Here is a 20,491-nt window from a genome sequence, read left to right on the forward strand (position 1 = left end):
CTCCGCAGAATAATGTAGGGTCCTTCGGAGCGGAAACTGTATCACGAATCTCTGTGCCTGAGCCTCCAGCTAAGAATCTGGCACAGAGCTGAATGAATGAAAGCTACATGTTAACTCCAACCATCTAAGTCGTCTTAGGTTGTGATCGTTCATCTTTTCTGACTCATGAATTCCTTTGAGAACCGGAAGAAAGTCTTCCCTTGACCACAGACAAATGCATACGATACAGTATAATGAAGCTTATTGGGGGGGAGTGTACTGTAAAGCCCATCTCTGGTCCACATAGGAATTCCACACAAAAAATTTAAAACATTTGGAAATCTTTTCCTATCTGCAAACTATTGATCTGCTATTTAACCTTCTGATTTACGTATTTAGGGTTGCGTGTAACCTGTTAGATCTTTTACCATTTGTTTTGGAATGGAAAGTGCTCGAGAAGGCTACCACCCAAAGGAGTCTGGCTGTATTTCCAGCTCTGCCATTAACCAGCTGCGGGACTTTGGATAAGTTCCATAAACAATCTGGGCTTTGGTTCCAGATCTGTAAATTAAGGAGGCTGAACAGAGTTCTAATGTTCCTTATAGCTCTGAAATTCTCAGTTCCAAAGCATTGGAGTTTCCCTGATGAAGGAAGGGATATGTGCAACGTAAATAAAGACTTTGCAATCTGTCATGAGGGGGAGGCACTAAGCACCATAAAGACGCAATGCTTTTTTTTAATTAAGTAAATTCTGGGAAGATATCTGCAGGTGTCTAAAAAGCAGATCTACAGGTTAGACATGCCAATTTTTAGGACCGTTGAGACTTCCACTGTATAAGGAAGCAAGTAGCCCCTTTCACCAATGGCTATTTGACTTTTAATATAAATATTGAGAACAGCCTATCGACCAAAATTACTTCTTTTTTTAAAGATTTTATTTATTTATTTGAGAAAGAGAGAGAGCACAAGCAGGGGGAGTGGCAGGCAGAGGGAGAAGCAGGCTCCCCGCTGAGCGAGGAGCCCAGTGTGGGACTCGATCCCAGGACCCTGGGATCATGACCTGAGCTGAAGGCAGACTCTTAACCGACTGAGCCACCCAGACATCCCAACCAAAATTACTTCTGATTCCCAAGTCTAAAATAAGGGTTGCGTGTAGAAAATAAGTTTTGGGTAAGAATAGCTATAAGAACTGATGGTGGTATTCAAAATATAGTTCTTCCTGTGAGACTAAGGTCTTTTCTTGGCATCAGATTCAATATTGTGTGATATCAGTGCAGGCAAGACAGTAATCTGTAAGATTCATCCTTCTAAAATGTCACTTAAATTATTTTTCTCCCCCAATCCCAAACCTAAGCATCTCGCCACTCACCAACAGGATGAGGTCCAAGCTTCTATCTGTGCACATGAAGCCCCCCCCCAATCATCTGGCCCCAGTGGACAGTGGCCTTCCTTGTTCCCTCCACACAGTATTCTATTTTACACAGGTTAGACGAGTTCTGCCAAAATCACCACATTGGACCCCTTTCACGTCATGTGGAGGCCATGATCCTTTTCACATAATCAAAATCTTACTAAACACAGAGTTCTGTTTCCAGGAATGGTGGACAATGAAATTTGACCACCCTTCTTGGTGAAACTATAACTAGAAAGAAAAAATTATGAGAAAACGTCCATTTGCAGGTATCATGGATTAAAAAAAGCAAATAATTACTGCTTGATATCTGAGAGACAAAGGAAAAGTAGATAAGTGAACAGAATTTTATGGGCTGGTTTTGTCTGAGCCGTCTGCCAATTTCTGCAACAGTCTATTGAGACACTGAGAAACTGAGCAGAGCTTTTGACAATCACAGGGAAGGAACAACATGAACTTGAGTTCAGGGTATACAAAGGAAGAAGGGGAGACTGAAACCTTAGCAACAGAGGTAAACTAGGAACTGACCTTTTGCAGAGTCTAAGCCCCACATTGATATCATTTCCAATCTTAACTGATTAAGATGATCCAGATTGGTAGTGCTTATGCCTTTCTGTAAGAACAAAAAATAAATCTCCTGCAAAGGATGATAACACGGAAAACGTAATTTTAGGTTTCACATTATCTCTAAATCATTTCATATACCGCTTCCCATAAAATGAACCCAAGTTGAAAAATCGCCAGCTATAGGGATGCCTGGGTGGCTCAGTCGGTTAAGCATGTGCCTTCAGCTTGGGTCATAATTCCAGGGTCCTGGGATCGAGTCCTGCATCAGGCTCCCTGCTCGGTGGGTAACCTGCTTCTCCCTCTACCTGCCACTCCCCCTGCTTGCGCACTCTCTCTCTCTCTCTCTCTGACAAATAAATAAATAAAGTATTTTTTAAAAAATCACCAGCTGTGGAGGAGAGAAAAGAACATATAAAGCCAAGAAAAACAACAGGTGTTAGAAATAAACCCATAATGGGTTATCAGGCAGATTTTAAATTAACTCTACATGTTTGAAAGAACTGGAGATTAAGATTTTTTCATAAAGAAGAATCAATTGAAAATCCTGAAAAAGGAAAATCAAATAACTGATATTAACAAATAAAAAGAATTTAAAGCAGGTAGGATATTATGACAGGGAGAATTATTAAACAGGAATAAATGTCAGGAAAATATCCAAGATGGAGCAAAAATTTTTTTTTTAAACTTTTTTTTTTTTTTAAGATTTTATTTATTTATTTGACAGAGATAGAGACAGCCAGCGAGAGAGGGAACACAAGCAAGGGGAGTGGGAGAGGAAGAAGCAGGCTCATAGCGGAGGAGCCTGATGTGGGGCTCGATCCCATAACTCCGGGATCACGCCCTGAGCCGAAGGCAGACGCTTAACTGCTGTGCCACCCAGGCGCCCCTGGAGCAAAATTTTTTAAAGGAATAAAACCATGAAAAGGAGTATACAAGACAAATAGAATAGGAGACAAATGAATGTAGGAATATTGCAGTGAAAAAAATCTAATATACATGTAATTAGAACCCCAAATAAAGTGATAACAGAAAATGGAACAGAAGCACTATTTTAAAATATAATAGCCGAGAATTCTTCAAAACAAAGAAAACCTATCAAGTCACAAAACTGAGAAGTCTATGAACACCAAACACGACGAATGCAAACTTTAAAAAAAAACACTAAAATGCATCACAGAAAGCTATACATTTTTTAAAAACATAATTTGCCTTTTATAACTCTAGCTTTTAAAAATAGTCTTCAAAGAAGCAAAACCGGAATGGATGTCCCACTTCAAAGGAAGCGAAGAAACTATAACTACCAATCTAATATTTCATAACTGGCAAATAATTTCCTTCAAAAATAAATGTAAAAGAAAACATTTTTCTAGAAAAATAAAAGAAATACTGCAGGGATTTCCTCAGGCAGAAGAAAAGATCAATGCTAGGGAGAAACTCAGAGATAGAAGAAATGAAGAGTAACGTAAAAGAATAATGTATGGGAACTTGAATTAACATTAACAGGAGAAACAATTGACAATGATGTACTGGGATTTACACGTTTAGTAAATATACCCCCAAAACAATAATGTAACCATGAAGAGAATTACAGAATTTTAAAATCCTTCCAGGCTCAGGGAAGAGAGAAAAGTACAAAACACTGAGAGGTGAACAACATATACCATAATCCCTGGGTTGACTAGTAAAAGAAAAATAAAACCATGTACAAATGACAGGTTCCTAGAGGATAAAAGGAAGTAATGAAAATTAACCCGGGGCACCTGGGTGGTCAGTCAGTTAAGCTTCCAACTCTTGATTTCAGCTCAGGTCATGATCTCAGAGCCCCGAGTCAGGCTCCATGCTCAGTGGGGAGTCTACTTGAGGAATCTCTCTCTCCTTCTCCCTTGCCCCCCACCCCCCAGTTCATGCACTCTTTCTGTCTTTCAAGTAAGTAAATCTGGGGAAAAAAATTCAGCTAGGGCTCCTGGGTGGCTCAGTTGGATAAGCATCCGCCCTCGGCTCAGGTCATGATCCCAGAGTCCTGGGATTGAGCCCTGAGTCTGGCTCCCTGCTCAGCAGGGAGTCTGTTTCTCTCTCCCTCTGCCCCTCCCCCTGCTCGTACTCACTCTCTCTCTGCCAAATAAATAAATAAAATCTTAAAAATAAAATTCAACTAGCCTATAAAAATTTGACCAACACAACAAGTCAGCCAGATGCAGCTGAATGTCTAGTATTAGAAACAGATAGTACTTGCAAAGACACAGAGAACACGTAAACAAATTGACCTTATGTGTCTACAAAACGGCTCCAAAACTGTCAAATGACTGGAATCACATAGGCTATGCTCTCCTACCACAGCAGAATTAAGCCAGAAATAAACTTTAAAAATGAAACTGAAAGATCTCCAAATCATTGTAGGGTCACCAAAACATGGCTAAACCAACCACGAACCAAAAAAGAAATCACAATGGAAATAAAGCCTATTTGAAACAAATTAGTATAAAAAAGAACCACATTTATGGGATTCAGGCAAAGGGATCTTAGAAGAAAGAGAATTGATATAGCTTCTCACTTATAGCCTTATGTTGTTTTCGTAGATTACTAGTTCTCATTAGAACAGAAAAATGCTAACCAATCAGTATTATAGACCTCTACCTTCAGAAGTTAGAAAAGTCAGGCATATCAAACTCAGAGAGAGTAGAAAGCAGGCACAATGAAGAATAGAAAGAAAGAAAATAGGAACCAAAATTGTAATGAAGTTAAAAAATTATCTCTTAAGGGGCGCCTGGGTGGCACAGTGGTTAAGCGTCTGCCTTCGGCTCAGGGCGTGATCCCGGCGTTATGGGATCGAGCCCCACATCAGGCTCCTCCGCTATGAGCCTGCTTCTTCCCCTCCCACTCCCCCTGCTTGTGTTCCCTCTCTCGTTGGCTGTCTCTATCTGTGTTAAATAAATAAATAAAATCTTTTTAAAAAAATTATCTCTTAAAAACATGAATCAAAGTGATAAACCCCTGGTGAAAATGATTTAAGAAATAGGAAAGAAAAAATAAGCAATATGGAGGATGAGAGGAGGTTACAGGTCAGATCCTGCAAACATTAAAACGATCATCAGAGAGTATTACCAAGATTTGGAAACCAATGCCTATCAAAATTTGATGAAATAAAAATTCCTAGGAAAAAGTGTTTTGACAAATAGAAAAAACTGACTACCGTACAACCATCACGGAATTGAATCAATAATTTAAAACATATCCATGAGGGGGAGCCTGGGTGGCTCAGTCGGTTGAGTGGCCTACTCTTGATTTTGGCTCAGGTCATAATCTCCAGGTCGTGAGATAGAGCCCCGCACTCAATGTGGAATCTGCTTGAGATTCTCCCTCTTCTTTGCCCCTCCCCCAGCTTGTGCTCGCTCGCGCTCTCTCTCAAATAAATAAATCTTAAAAAAAAAAAAAATCCATGAGGAAAAATCCAGATCCAGATGGCTTTACCAATGAACTCACTAACTATTTAAGGAAAAATTACCACCCATCTTGCTCAAACTTTTCTGAACAGAAAAAGAAACATTTTCCAGATCATTTTAAGAGACTGACATCATGTTGATCTCAAAACTAGTCATGCACATTAAAAGGGAGCAAAATTAAGCTACACATTTAATAATTATTGGTGAAGAAGAGTTTTTAAATTATCAAATTTGGCAATATATCATGAAGAGATCAGAAAAGGTGGTTCAACATTTGAAAATAATCAATTTACTTCACTCTAGTAACAGAATAGATGAGGGAAAAAATGTGATCATCTCAACTGATACAAACAGAAAAAGCATTTGATAAAATTCAACATCCATTCATACTAATTAAAAAAAAAAAACTATGAGTAAAGTAGGAACCAAAGGGAAATCAGAAACACCAGAATGCTAACACCACCATTGTATTAAACAGCAGTGAAGGTCCTTCTCAGTGTAAAAAGGAAAGAAGAGAAAAGGTAAAAGAATCGGAATGGAGGAAATAATAGTTATTTTGTAAGTGACATATTACATATATAAAAATGCCAAAGAAAATACAAATGATCAAATTAATAAATGTACTGACCCAAACTGTTGGTTACAAGGCTGAAATCCAAAATTTAATTGTATTTCTATAGCAGCAACAATGAGAAAACAAAATTTTAAAACAGATGGAATTTACGACAGCATCAAAAATATCAAACACCTAATTAAATCTTTAAAACATTCGGAAGAACCCTGATCATAAAATCAAAAAACATTACTGGGGAGGCGCCTGGGTGGCACTGCAGTTAAGCGTCTGCCTTCGGCTCAGGGCATGATCCCGGCGTTATGGGATTGAGCCCCACATCAGGCTCTTCTGCTAGGAGCCTGCTTCTCCCTCTCCCACTCCCCCTGCTTGTGTTCCCTCTTTCGCTGGCTGTCTCTCTCTCTGTCAAATAAATAAATAAAACCTTTAAAAAACAAAACAAAACATTACTGGGACTAATTTTTTAAAAACGGACATAAATAGAGATATTCATGTTCATGAATCAATTAACTTACCACTGTGAGGCTCATGGTCAATCATTTCTCTTTAGAATGATCTAGAGAGTCAATGCAATCTCAATAAAAATTCAAGTAGGCATGGTTTGGGGAGACTGACAAGCTAATTCTAAAGTTTACATAAAACGCTACAAAATCTGAAAATAGGGGCACCTGGGTGGCTCCGTCAGTTAAGCATCTGACTCTTGGTTTCAGCTCAGGTCATGATCTCAGGGCTGTGAGATCGAGCTCCTCGTTCATCAGGGAGTCTACTTGGGATTCTCTCTTTCCCTCTGCCTCTGCCCCTGTCCCACTGCTCGCACATGTGTGCATGCATGTGCTCTCTCTCGAATAAATCTTTAAAAAAAAAAGTTCAAAAACTGCAAACATTCAAGACATTCCTGAAGAAGAGTAAGAAGGGATTATTTATTCTATCAGGTTTAATTTTTTTAAGTAGTAAAACAATGGAGCACTTAAGGGATTATATTGAAGAATAGTCTCGCATAATCTGAATTACCAAAAAAATCCAAAAACTGAACAATACAAGTGCCACCCAAAAAGGAAAAGTTTGCTAAATCGAACTATATTAAAATTAAGAAATTCTGGTCATTAAAAGAAACCAATAAAATCGGAAAAAACAAACCAGAGAGAGAGAGAGAGAACATCTGCTGTTCTTATAACCAGCAAAGGATTCCGTTTCTGAATTTATGAAGACTTCCTGCTAATGAAAAAGAGGAAGACAGATATTCCAATAGAAATACAGAAGACATGTGAAGAGGCACTTGGCAAAAGAGGATATTCGAACAGCGGGACATATTTGAAAAGGTCTTAAAACTCAGGATTTAAGAGAGACCTGGAAATTAAAAGTGTAAGATTACCACTATACACCCACAGGATGAGTGGTAAAAAAAATTATAGATAATATCAAACGTCCTATGAAGGGGAGCAGAATATACAATTATTGTGATACTGGTTACTCTGAATTAAAGTTCCTTGAGAAACAGTCTTGGCAAGAAGGACACTCTGGCCCTTGTCTCCCTGAAAGCAGGAAGTATGTCTCCCATGTGAAAGTACCCTCCTTGCACAAAGAGAGTAGAAGGCATCCTTATCTTCAGAGATAGGAATTTAGGGCTGAGAAGCCTGTATAAACAAGACCGTTCCTTCTTTGCTAATTTACTACCCCAAGCCCCAAACCCCTTTGTCCTGTCAGTTCTTCACAAATTTATTGTTTCCTCATCTAAAAATTGTAAAAGCCAAAAGTTGGTAACTTTTGAGTCTCATATTTTTTATGGGGCTCCTGTATATATGAAATAAAATCTGTTTTTCCCCCTGTTCATCTGTCTTACATCAATTTAATCAGTAGGCCAAAGAATGTAGAAAGTTAGAAGGAAACTTTCTCTGCCCCCTACGCATAGAACACATAAATCAATAAGAATTCTCATCCACTTCTTCCTAGGATCAGTCGAAGTATAAATTGGTGTAACCACTTTGGAAAACATTTTGTCAATATCTTCTTACAGGTGATGTTGCCCTAGGACCAAACAATTCCGTTCCTAGGCAGATATCCCACAGAAATGCATGCACATATGAACCAAAAGACATTTGCAAGAGCATGCCTGGCAACGTGATTTATTCGAGTTATATAAATTAGCAACAATCCAAACGTCGATCGGCAATAGCATGAATGCATTATGGTATGAGCGTACAATGAGATCCTACCATAAATATATGAAAAAAAAATATGACGGATCTCAAAAATGTGACGCTAAGCAAAAGATGAGAGCCACAAAAGTGTGTGGTGTATTAATCTCTTAGGTAAACTTAAAAAATAATCTCCAGGAATAAAGTCATAATAGTGATTGCCAGGAGGAACTGTCTGTTAATAAGAAGGAGCATTTCCTATAACATCAACCCGGAAGAACACGGGTTCTCAGGGCCTACCGTATACTGAATAGTGAATGTTCTTTACCCCACTGTGTGTGGCTGTCAGGACTGTTCATTACATGACTTACGATTTAGGGACAAAAGAACAGAGCTACATAGCTAGCAAAGTAGTTAAGCTGAAGGTCCCCGAGCTTGGGTGTCTCCCTATGCAGATGTGATCCATACTTGTGTTAGTCTCCATCAACCCGGTGACCAAAACGCATCTGCATGTGGTGATTTGGGACATCAGAGGCATCAGCAGAGTGTCTGAGGTCTCTGGGATGAAACTGTAGTTACTGCCTGATTGGCATTTTTTTTTTTAAAGCTAAATAAAGTTGCTGTTGTAGAAGCCTAATTGTGCATCACGAGTCTGACTGGCAATCCAAACCTAAAACCCACTCCAATGGTCTTGCCGACTGGGAGTTGCGTACACGTGTTCGCGTTGTGGTCATTCATTTATCTGTGCGTCCTTTTCGCTATGTGTTTTTATTCCTATGAAGAAGTTTAATGAAACTAACCAGCCTGGGCATGCCTGGGTGCCTCAGTTGGTTAAGCATCTGCTCTTTGGCTCAGGTCATGATCCCTGAGTCCTGGGATCGAGTCCCGCATCATGCTCCTTGCTCCACGGGGAGCATGTTTCTCTCTCTGCCTGCTGCTCCCCCTGCTTGTGCTCTCTCTCTCTGACAAATAGATAAATCTTAAAAAAAAGAAATAAAAAAGCTAACCAGCCTGCAGGCCCTAGCTTTTACCTTCCCATTTCCATGTAGTGCTTTCTGCGTACCGTGATGGAACACTGGCATGTATGTATGTTTATGTACGTGTGTGTAACTCCACTGGTTAGAACTATAAATCTTTGTTGTTACTGAGAGATTTTTTTTAAAAAAGATTTACTTATTTATTTTAGAGGGAGCAAAAGAGAGAGCGGGGGTGGGGTGGAGACAGGCACAGATGGAGAGAGAGACTCTCAAGCGGATTCCCCGCTGAATGTGGAGCCCAACATGGGGCTTGATCTCAGGATCCTGAGATCATGACCTGAGCCGAAATCAAGAATTGGACGCCTCATTGACTGAGCCACCCAGGTTCCCTGTTGTTCCAGAGGAATTAACCCCTACGTCTGTAAAGAAAGATTTCTATAATTTCTGACTTTCTCCCAAATTCGATTTCTTTGGGGAGTTTTGTTTCTCATACAAGTTTGCCACCTCTTCACATTTTCACTACAATTTTTGTACCTTGGTGGTCATGGTTTTCCACAATGAAGCATTTTTTCTAATTCACAGGAGTTACAAGAAATTGAATAGCACACGTAGATTGAGTTGTGTAGGAAATGGAAAGCAGTTGGTGAAGCCCACTCGCTAAGTTATTAACCACTTCTGCACACCAGCATGAAGGTATAAGCAATTCTAAGTTATGCCCCTGCAGAATTTCAAATTTCTACATGCCATGGACATGGTTGCTTGACCAAGTTATAACAGTGATGGTAAAATCCACAAATGCCATGAGAGGAGACAATTATACTATATTTTTCCATTTCTAACCTTCCCTACTCAGGCGTAAGCCACCTAAGATCAGCTTTGTTCCCAGCAAGCATTGAATAAATTTTAACAAAGGGAGTGAAATGAATGAAAATGGAATATGTTCCTCTATTTTCAACTTATTTAATTTGACACATCAAGAATTCTCCTAGGGCTGGGGCGCCTGGGTGGCACAGTGGTTAAGCATCTGCCTTTGGCTCAGGGTGTGATCCCAGCATTCTGGGATCAAGCCCCACATCACGGTCCTCCGCTATGAGCCTGCTTCTTCCTCTCCCACTCCCCCTGCTTGTGTTCCCTCTCTCGCTGGCTGTCTCTATCTCTGTCAAATAAATAAATAAAATCTTTAAAAAAAAAAAAAAAAGAATTCTCCTAGGGCTAACAAAAGCTTGAGATTCTTGGGTTTCGAGTGGTCATACATGCTGGTTTACCCAGATGGTCCTAGTCTGCATGTGTTGTCCCACGTAATTATTAATAGTGTCTCTTTTACTTAAAAATCCCAGTTAGGGCAGAAATCTAAACCGTTACTTTACTTAAAGAAATATGTTTGTATCAGTTAACTGTAGCCACAAAATATTGTGTAACCACTACAAATGTCAGCAGCATACAATAAGTATTTGTTGAGCTCACAAGCACGCGCACAGGCTGGTAGTCAGCTAATTAAACCAAGGTGACTACTTCACCTCTCTCTCCTCCTCCTGCTCAGACTCAATGGCCAACATGGGCGTCTTCTTCTGATCATGGCAAAGAGCAAGACCAAATGCATAATACTTGCCCTGCTTTTCATCACGCCACGCCCACTAACATCCCATTGACTAAAGCAAACCGCATAGGATTTCCAAGTGAAGGGGCAGAAAAATATACCCCCACCTCTTCTGTGGAAGGAGTTACAAAGTCATATGGCAAAGAACCTGAACACAGGGGGAATGCACTCAACTATAGTTCTTCTTAATTGCAAATAATTGCCACCGTGTTTGAGAATGAGACCTCCTACATTCCAAGCCAGCAAGATGATTTTACTGGTCACATTGCACTCTAGTGTCTTTTTAAAAAAATATATATTTTATTTATTGATTTTGAGGAAGAGAAAAGAGAAGAGAGAGAGGATCTCAAGCAGACTGCCACCCCCAAGCACAGGGCCCGATCCCATGACCCTGAGATCATGACCTGAGCTGAAATCAAGAGTCGTACGCTCAACCAACTGAGCCACGCAGGCGTCCCACACTCTAGTGTCTTTTGTAGGACTTTGTAAGAGGAATGTTACCAAATGCTGAAAGGTATCTGGCTTTTACAAAGCATCTAAGCCAAGTTGATAAGACTGACAGTGGTACATGGTGTGATGTTTCTCTCAGAACCCCGTCTCTAATTCTGTGCACTGATTGCACGTGAGTGGGGCTGAGAGCCCCCAGCTCTGGTATGTGCCCAACTTTTCTTCTGATGTCTGTTATAGAACACTCACTTTATGCTCAGACTTTTAATGGACAGGCAACAGGTACAGAGGCAGAAAACATCAGCTTGAGGTACAGAAACACTTTTCCTTAAAGACGAAACAGAATTAGACAGCGTTAGTGGACGTCTCCTCAACTATAAAGACCATGTTGCATTAATAATGAAGGAAATCTCATGTTTTCCTTCACCGAAACGTCCCAGAGACTGTCAAAGCTGCATCACTCTACGCTCTGTTGGAGGTTTAAGGAGTTAGGTTTATATAGTCTCCCTATTCCCATCTGCTGTAACATTCTTACTTGGTCCTTCAAGTGGGAAACTGCCCCAACAGGAAGGAATCTCTCTATCCATGGGGAAGGTGAAAGGATTGTGTACATCCAAGAACGTGTCCATTTTCAAGACTCTGAAAAATTCGACAAGTACATACTGGCCATCACAGCTGACCATTCTGGCTCAACAGACAGAAGCAATTATCCCAAAACCATCAGGTCAAACTGGATAGAATGGTTGGAGCACAGCACTGGAACTGGTAGATGACTGATCAGGTTAAGCTCTACCATTAAGTTGATGTGAGATGCTAGGTCACAGGGTCTCCATTTCCTCCTCTGTACTGAATTGTGCTGAACAGTTTTCATGATTCCTTCTAATCATGTCTGAATGTATGGGATCAATGATAAACTCACGATGCCAGTACCTACCGTGGGCACTTGAATTTCATTGTGGAGCAAGTACCCAGCCCTTATGGCATCCTGGACAAGGGGAGAGGTACTAATACTTCTTAGAAGAAAAGTTCTTTTCCTTCTCATCCTCTTTCCATTATTAATATAATACACAAATCCTACAACTCTCCAATTAGGAACCTATTGTTTCCTGTTACTAAGACCAAATATTAGCCCATCTTCACCTACACAATTCCCTTTGGGGGTTGCAGAATATAAAACAATGAAGGGGTAAATGGTCAAGGCCAGAAGTAATAATGATATTCCATAAACCCTCTATGTTCTAACTTCATCCATGTATTCATTCCAACATTTCTGGGACTGGGCAGCAAATGAATGCAAAGGTGAATAAAGGAAATTATTTCTTTCAGAGAGTACAGAATCCCACAGGCAGTTGTGTTCACAAATAATGACCATCCAGCCACAGCAACGCCATACACGTTGTTATAAAAATGTATACAAAGGTCGTGGGAGTCCAAGGAGAGGAAGACCTAACCATAGATGACTTTTCAAGACATGATTAACACTCTTACAATGAGTTATGTTTTGTAAAGTCTTCGATGCTGATTATTTTATTCCCCAGCATCCAATGACGGAGATCGGAGGCTTTCCTAACCAGCCTCCTCTTTTTGCAGGAAAAGAAGCTGAGGCTGAGAGAGATTTAATATCTTTCTTTTAGCTATTATTGGACACAGATATTACACATACACACACACAAATATATTCAAATCTATAGAGATACTCCTAACCTTTAAACTAGTAAACGCACACCTAAAAGTTTAGCTAATTTGACCCTCTTGCACATACAATATAATATCCTGGATGAAGTTTATCTATAGCCCAAATTCCTATATATCCGAGTGAAATTTGTGATAATGATAAGACTGATGACCCGTAAGTATGGAAATGCTCTTAATTTTTTAAAAAAACCTTAATTATGGGATAGGCCGGTGATGGGTATTAAGGAAGGCACATATTGCATGGTGCACTGAGTGTTATACGCAAATAATGAATCGTGGAACATTACATCAAAAACTGGGGATGTACTGTATGGTGACTAATATAACATAATAAAAATTATTAAAAAATAAACCTTAATTACTTCAATTGTGTTTTAACTACCATTACCTTCCCAAGACCAAAAAATAGATGATACATATTGAAAAGATTTTCCATCAAGAATAAAGAGGATTCCCTGTCATTAACAAACTAAGTGATTAGTGTTAATAAAAATAACACAAACATGTATTAACCAAATATCTGTATTCCCTAAGCAGCCAGTTTAATTAATTGTTATATTCAATTTAGAACAGAAAATAAGTATTTCAAATAAAACTGTTTCCCAACCTGTATTTTTTCCCCAACTTTTAAAATGTATTTTATTTTTTTCACATCTCCAGAAACCTGTCTTCTTGATACTTTCCCTAGAGAGAAATCACAGAGATTTCATTCCTGACCTTTTCCCATTAAAAATATACTTAAACTTTTCCAGTGTACAGCCCCGACCTCCCTACTCCAGATTTGGATAGCTTGGAAAATCTTTGAGAGAAGAATGACAACATCTTAAGAGGAAAAAAGCAAAACCATATTCCGCAAATAAATGATACCATGCTAAGAAAAACTGCAAGAAATGTATTAAATATATTCATGTTCAATGCCACAATTCTAAGCATAACTCACAGTAAAGGAAAAATTCCTTTGCGATATGTAATCAGTATGCCCTGCTTTCAGTAAATCTGGGGATATAAAAGTGAGGGTTTGCATGACATTAAAATTCTCCACTCTAGTGAAACCTCCTGATTGCCCTGAAATGCCATGATACAGTAGGTAATTAGGCAGGAGGCAGGACAGGGTGACAGGGTAGGTCAAAAATTAGGATGAAATAAGATAAAAGCCACAAATAATCAGTAAAAAAGATAAATATTCTTCTTTTAAAAAGATTTTACGTATTTATTTGAGAGAGAGACAGAGAGAGCAGTGGGGGGCGGGGCAGAGGGAGAAGAAGAAGCAGGCTCCCTACTGGGCACAGAGCCCAGTTTCGGGGAGGGGGGCGCTCAATCCCAGGGCCCTGAGATCATGACCTGAACTCAGACACTTAACCGACTGAGCCACCCAGGCACCCCCCCAAAAAGATAAATATTCTTAAAAATCACAGCGTAGGTCAACAAAAAAATTATTCAATATTTTTCAATATTATTCAATATGGCATAGGTCAACACACATGCGAAGAGATAGAACGTGCTTTACCCCCAATTTCGGGCCTTTATCTGTTACATAAAACCCATTATAACTTTGTACATAGTATTACTGAGTATTTCTCAGTAACTTCCCAGTACCATCATTATTAATTTCAAGTTACTGAGGGTTTATTTTTGCCATGCACGGTACCAAGCACTTTATGTGGCATTGGATTTTAATTTTAAAATTTCTCACTGTAACGGAAAGTAATCACAGGTGAATCGCCGTGTCCAGGATCACAGAGCCAATAAGGCACGGGGTTAGGATCTGAATCCAGGCTTAACCAATTCCAAGTAGTTGGTCATTCCCAGGACACCGTACATTTTTGCATGTGTGCGTACAACGATATGAGTATGAATGTGCGTGGATGTGGATGGACGTGTGGATCTGTATATTTCCTTATTCCTCTCATTCCAGACTCACAAGGGCAAGGATATTTTGTTTACCGGTATGCTTCTCCCATCTAATGCATGGCACATGGGAAACACCCGATAAATACTCTTCACTGATTGGTCCGTAAGATTCAGGCTAGTCGGCATTCTATGAATGATATCATGGTCCTGCTGTCGAAATCCTAAGTGTTCAGGATCTCACAGGAATGCTACATTTACTCCCAAAAGAGCTCACAGGATACTTGACAAAACAGTACAACAAATTCCGTCATCGCCATCCCAGAGCAGCGGGAGAATTTTACCAATATCAGGGGAACCGCGCTGAGAAAACACAGTTCCGACACTTCTTCCGTTTTAAGACATGACATGTTTCTTAAAGCGAGCAAATCCTTTCCCAATTTCTAGACTGGGGACTCACATCCACAAAACGGTTATTAAAAGCTTAAAAATCCAAGTTTAAAAGTTCGATGTGTCGGTTTCCCTGATTGGTGTCCCCCGACGGCACAACATAGTATTAAGTACATGCTTTTCTCTTTTCCAGTCAGATTGGAAGGAAAAATGATCTTTTCTTTACCCATTAAATGTAATGTCCGCTGCCAGAGTCAGGACAGCCACAAATGGGCACGTGATTGAGTGCCACTGGGCCACTTAACGTGGACAGCCCCTTCCTAGGGGCAAAAGTGCCCACAGCTCCTCTAGTCTGGAACCACTTAGGCAGCCATTATTTCAAAAGAAGAATTATTAATAACTTGCTCAACTTGGACAGTTTACCTCTTGGAAGAGCCGTAGATATACTCACTGGCCCTGACATAACGAATAACATTTTGGAAACTCTGGTAATGAATTCCGACAATGAGAAACATCTCGACGAAAGTGATGTACATTCTGCTTCCTGAGAGATCCTGGAGGCCTGGCTATAACTCAGTTCAAAACTTACTGGTACTCATACGTGACCATACATCTAGAGAACACGTCTACCTTACTCTACCCATGACCTACAATGCTTTAGCCATCGATTTACTTTTTTGGAAATAGAACAAAAAGGCAAGGAAAAGAGACTGTTGCGGCCAATATTCTTGTACCTACCAATATTATATTATTACTTTCATTTCCCTATCAATCGATACTGTCCCATTTTATAGATATGGAAATTGAGATTCAGAGAGGTGAAGCAGATTTTCCAGTTCCCTGCTCTATTCAGCCACGGAGCTCATTATCAGCGCACAAAGTCTGGTTCTTTCCATGATTCCACCTACTCTTTGCTTCTGGACTGTGCCTGCAACCAGTACTCCACCCCATCACACATGCCCTTTGCTGTGGTCACTTTTGTGAGAAGTTCCAGTTCCCCCGGCTCTGCTCTGCCAGAACAGGACACAGGCTTCTGTGGGAGGGCACTTGGCAGGGCTCTTGCCCATAAAAAAAATCTTCAAAGGGGAGGATGAAGCTCAGCGGCCATGCTTTCCACCTGCTACAGACACAGGTAGGCAATTTGTGATGATTTGGGAAACTCAAATAGGAAAAATTAAAGCGTTAAAAGAGGAGGAGTAGGGAGGGTCATGGCTGCACTTTTCATAATTAAAAAAAAAAAAAGGAAACATCAGATGTCCATTGATAGCAGATTAAATAAATAAAGTGCATTCATTAATGGAATATAATACAGGAATAAATGTGAACCAAATGCAGCCTACCACATTAAAATAAACTGAAGGCATTGGGGGCTATTTCCTACCATCATCACACGTGTAACTCTGATGGTTTATTTTATGTGCCAAGTTGATTGGGCTACGAGGTGCCCAGATATTTAGTTAAACATGATTCTGGGTGTGTCTGTGACGGTGTTTTAGATTGAGATTAACATATAATTTGGTAGACTGAGTAAAACTGACTGCTCTCCCCTATGTGGATGGGCCTTATTCAATCTGCTGAAAGCCTGACATGAACAAAAAGGCTTGGTAGCAGAGACTCTGTTCTCTCTCTCTCTCTCTCTCTCTCTGCCTGTCTTCCAGCTGGGACACTAGTCTCCTCGTGCCTTTGGACTTGGACTCAGGTGATAATGACAACACTGACTCTCTTGTGTCTAAGACCTTTATACTCTTGCTCCCATGGGTCTCCAGCATGCCCACTACAGATCTTGGGACTTGTCAGCCTCCATAATCATGTGAATCGTGTGAATCAATTCCTCATAATACCTCTCTTCACACACACATACACACACACACACACACACACACACACACACACACACACCCTATTAGATCTGTTTTTCTGGTATATGCTGACTAATATACTCCAGAAAATTTCTAGGCATCTGTCAGAATCACCCTCTAGAGGCCAATGTGGTCCTGAGCCCTGGGTTGGAGGAAACCAGAGCGGTCTGAAGAACCTGGATCTCTAACCCCACAGAAGCAACCAGAGGGCAAGCTCTTGAAAGCAAGCAGAACAATCTTCAACGAATAAAACCCAATTAGCAAACACATTAAATCGGCAGTGAGAAATTAGTGAGATAGAGATGGTCAGCTTCGGGAAATCAAACAAGCAAAAGGAGACTAACTACAACATCTTTTTTCTTCCATTATAATAACCAACTTGAATGGCGAGAGAAAAGAAGGGGATTATAACAAAGATGCAATAGTAGCGGAAACATGGAAGTCATGAGGCCTTCGATAAGCATTCATTCATCCATTCAACAAATACCAGGTTGCCTATTAACTAGAAGGCCCTATTAATCCTGGAAGCACACCCACAACCGAGAACAACTGGAACTTTCTATCAGGTTTTGAAACAAGATGGTCAATTTGGTTTGGTTTCAAGCCTAGTATCTGGGTAAAGCTGTCTAGTAGGTAGATAGCGATTGGGATTCGAGTTTGGGAGAAAAATAGAGAACAGAGATTAGATTTTGGAGTCAGAAAGACATGACTGGTGAAGCCACAGAGAGAAGGTGGAAGACTATGTGAACCAGAAATTGAGATTAGGAATGGCCTGCAACTTTGAGGCAGAGAGAAGAAATGAAGTCAAGGAGAAAGGAAACAACCCACTAGAGTCACTGGAGACCAGGATAGGGAGGACAGGATGGAAAAGAAGGCAAAAGAGGGGAAACCTTTCAAAGGTCAGAGGAGGGATAGGAGAGTTTCCCAACAAGGCAGGTGAGGGGAAGAGAAGGAACGACAGAGTTAGGTCCCTGGGATCTGAGAGGCAGTGTTTCCTCTTGCTGTGATCTGCATCATGGAGAAACATGCGTGTTGCCAATTCAGAGCATGGAGAACCCATAGAACAGTTCCTTTCAGAGCGTGGAAGGTAGCTGGACTTCCGGGGTTTTAAGGTCTGCATAGGACCCTGACGAGGAGGTGAATCAAAAAGGTAGGTCTGAGAAAAGAGAGAAAGTGAGAAAACACAGAGACCTCTGAGCCTTAAGCAGTGTATTTCCTCGCAGAAGGATGGAAAAGAGGCAGGCCCGGGATGACAGAATGCCATGCAGAGGTAACAATGACCATGAACGTACAGGTTATTGTATTAAGCCAGCGCGGACTGGTGAAGAATGGGCACGAGATGTTCCCCACACCCTTTCTGCCCTGACTTCACATAAGAGTCCGTGGAACCTCCCCAAAATCCAGAGGAGGAGGAGGAGAGGGGAAGAGCTCTAATTTGAGAAAAATCTGAATTAAATGAGTTTGCCATAAATTAACTCTGATTAAGTTTCCATAATTCAGCAGAATTTGGCTCAAAATAGAAATGAAGTAAAGATTCAGCATATCACGGAGGATGAGAGCAGAGACTGAAGACTGGCTGCTTGAGTTCAAACCTCAGTGCCATCACGGACGAGCCGTGTGACCTTGAGCAAGTCACGTAACTTCTCTATGCCTCAGTGTCTTCACTTACAAATAGGGTTAATAAGAGGTAGACCCCATAAGATGGTTATGAAGACTGAGTCTCTATATGTACATTACACAGACTAGTTCTGGGCATGTAGTAAGTGCTTTATATTGTGTTTGAGGCTGTTGGTATTACCAAAATAGCAAGTTATTGTACAAATAACTTACTGTACAAATAAGTATTAGTACCAAACTAATAAGAGGAAGGGAAGTCAATAATGGAAAAAGAAAAAAGAGAAAGAGTGATAAGAAGAATCCACTGGATCTGATCATGAGAAGGTCCTCCTGGACTTTGAGAGTCAAGCTACCGCTAGGGAATAGAGGTAGAAAACAGTTCATACAGGTGAATGGGGGTGTGGGGTATGAGAGCGTAGGAGAAGACCAGTTTCATCATTGGAGACGTATGGCTGTAGAAAGAAGGGCTAATGGTTCTTAGACATCTTGGAAAATAGACTTTATGTTTATCATTTTAAAAAACCACTTCTGGGGTGCCTGGGTGGGACAGCGGTTAAGCGTCTGCCTTCGGCTCAGGGTGTGATCCCGGCATTATGGGATCGAGCCCCACATCACGGTCCTCCGCTATGAGCCTGCTTCTTCCTCTCCCACTCCCCCTGCTTGTGTTCCCTCTCTCACTGGCTGTCTCTATCTCTGTTGAATAAATAAATAAAATCTTTGGAGAAAAAAAAAACACCACTTCCATGGCATCCTGGACCAAAGGGTAATCATATATGTGTATTATGTTATTTCCTGTATGCATAACCCAAAGTTACCTTTACAATTATTCCAGGATGAGGTGGTCAGAGAACAACTCTCAAAACTGCCTTCACATTCAAGTCCCCACAGTGGCAGAGATCGCGGGCTGCTCCCTCTCTTCTCCTGGCCGTAGCTAGCCGACTCGTGGTAGCCTTTCCTGAAGGTAGCAGGGCCCTCCTGAGTGAGTTTGATCCAAAGATGATGAGTGGAAGACTCGCAAGCCGGATGTGGGCTTGCTCTGCTCCTTTCCCAGCAGCCAGGAGTGAAGACAACACTCAGGGCTCACTTGAAGCCATGTGGGGAACATGCAGAGCTTCTCCCAGCTACCGCCCCCAAAATGCATGCCATAGGGTGGCCTGCTCCACCTGCTGGTTCCACGTACAACGAGAAAGACGCTACTGTGTTTGGACAACCCACACTTTGTGCATGGTTGTATCAGTTATTGGACTTCAGTTTGCAAACGTTAGAGGGGCTGCTAGCTATGCAGTGTTGATACGTAATAAAATGTTTATACAAATGAGATGTAAGCATTCGAGTTGAAAATGAAATTAGAGTTATGTATATTTCCAGAGTTTTCCCCTAATTCCAGTTATTTTTAGTCCAGCTTTACAATTTTTACTGGATTGAAGGTTTCATTTTACCCCCAGCACTTAACATCTGGCCCGTCGAAAGTATATATCTATATCTCACCTGTACTTAATATTTTTCTTTCAGTAAGTTCCTTTTTGAACTTAAATACTCACGTTAATATTACATTAAGTAAATTATACATTATACATATATATGTATTCTTATATATAAGAGGATGTGTATATATGCACAAAGGTATATATCTAAAACATAAAAATATATGACGTCAGGGGTTTGATAGTCTAGTTAGTTTCTTCTAGTTCCCATTAGAAGAGCTAAAATTCGGGGTGCCTGGGTGGGCTCAGTCATTAAGCGTCTGCCTTCGGCTCAGGGCGTGATCCCAGGGTCCGGGGATCGAGCCCCGCATTGAGCCCCGCATCGGGCTCCCTGCTCAGCGGGAAGCCTGTTTCTCCCTCTCCCACTCCCCCTGCTTGTGTTCCCTCTCTCGCTGGCTGTCTCTCTCTGTCAAATAAATAAACAAAATCTTATAAACAAACAAACAAACAAGCTAAAATTCCGGTACAATTGAC

Source organism: Ailuropoda melanoleuca, chromosome 3 (genome assembly GCF_002007445.2).
Source record: "Ailuropoda melanoleuca isolate Jingjing chromosome 3, ASM200744v2, whole genome shotgun sequence".
NCBI lineage: Eukaryota > Metazoa > Chordata > Mammalia > Carnivora > Ursidae > Ailuropoda > Ailuropoda melanoleuca.